Source organism: Monopterus albus, unplaced genomic scaffold, assembly GCF_001952655.1.
Source record: "Monopterus albus unplaced genomic scaffold, M_albus_1.0 scaffold186.1, whole genome shotgun sequence".
Classification (NCBI taxonomy): domain Eukaryota; kingdom Metazoa; phylum Chordata; class Actinopteri; order Synbranchiformes; family Synbranchidae; genus Monopterus; species Monopterus albus.
In genome coordinates, this window is record NW_018128066.1 from 936,483 (window position 1) to 938,001 (window position 1,519).

Sequence of the window (1,519 nt, forward strand, 5' to 3'; positions counted from 1 at the left end):
TCATTCCCAGGGCGTCAAATGCTGGTGTCTTGTTATGTAGTGTTTGTGTCTCATATGGGTGCTAAAAGGTGCCTTTGGCATCCATATAAGATGCTCTGGATTTCCATTACACAACTGCATTAGCTTATTTCCATCTGTACATACAAATGATATCGTTAGGGACAAAAAAAAAACATGTTTATGCACAAAAATGATTTGGATAGCTTTCAGAAAATATTGTGGCTTGCGTTTAAACAACTGGTACAAAAAAAAAAAACACACTGATGAAAAAACACTGGACAGGAACTTCACTCTTCAGTGGGAAAGTTTGCCATTTTTTGGACCCACCATTCACCCCAACCACCTCCTTATGTGGCCTTTCTCCCTTTATAAACTAGCATCTTCCTCTGGGCGTCAAAAACTGACAGGAGGTAATACTGTATTGAAAATGGTGTTGCTTTCGTCACCGAAAATTATGACTAAATATTGTCGTCAACGAACCTTTATCGCGTGACGAAAATGCTAGTCGTGTGACGATAACTATAACTAAATGTATAATGCAATATCGTTGACGAAAAAAAACAAGACTAAATGTGGTTCACAAAATAAAAACCATACTAAAATGTCTTCATTTTCGTTGACCAAAACAAGACGAAATGAAATGTTATAACGTTATTTCATCTTGTTTAGTCGCATTATTATTATTATTTCACAGTGTATTTCTGTTTCCTGTGTCTCGCTTCATGGGCTGCATCAGGTCACACTGTGCAGATGCAGGTGACGTCACTTACTTAAGCCTCACTCGCGGCATTATTTAGAAGACGACAACAAACAAAAAAATTAAGAAAGTTAAGTCTGACACAGAGAAAGAGACCGATGGCCAGCCAGCCGGGGTTCGTCACTGGGAGAAAAAGAAGAAACGACATTTAGAAAAACTTTCATTACATAGAAGTGGAAAAGAAAACAATGTGTTGTAGAAAAAGATGGGGAGAAATGTGGCCACAAAATCACACAAAATGTGTATTGGATGTATTCTTGAGTCTTTGGCCACGTTCACACTGCAGGCTGAAGTGACTCAAATCCGATCTTTTTGCCCAAATGTGACCCATATCTGATTTCCTTATGACAGTGTGAACAGCACAAATCAGATTTTTTCAAATCCGGCCCAGGCCACTTTCATATGTGGTCCTAAATCGGATACATATCCGATGTTTTGCAAGGCAACTTCAGTCTGAACGGCCATGTCGCATTTCATGCGATTTTTATATCATTGAAATGCAACAGACGTCACAATTCTGCGCTGGAGGAGGCGAGGCCATAAGCAATATTTGTGCTCTCCTCCTTCTTGATGTTCTTCTTCTTATTATTTCTTTATTTTGATTGCACATTACCCGGTACATCGCTACGCACATGCTATCACGAGCCGCATCCATTTTTATTTTCGCAAACACAGTACGCTGCGTCTGACGTCACATCCTCTTCTGCACATGTGGGTCACCTCAGGGCCGTATACCGTTCACACATGAGACAGATGGCAGTC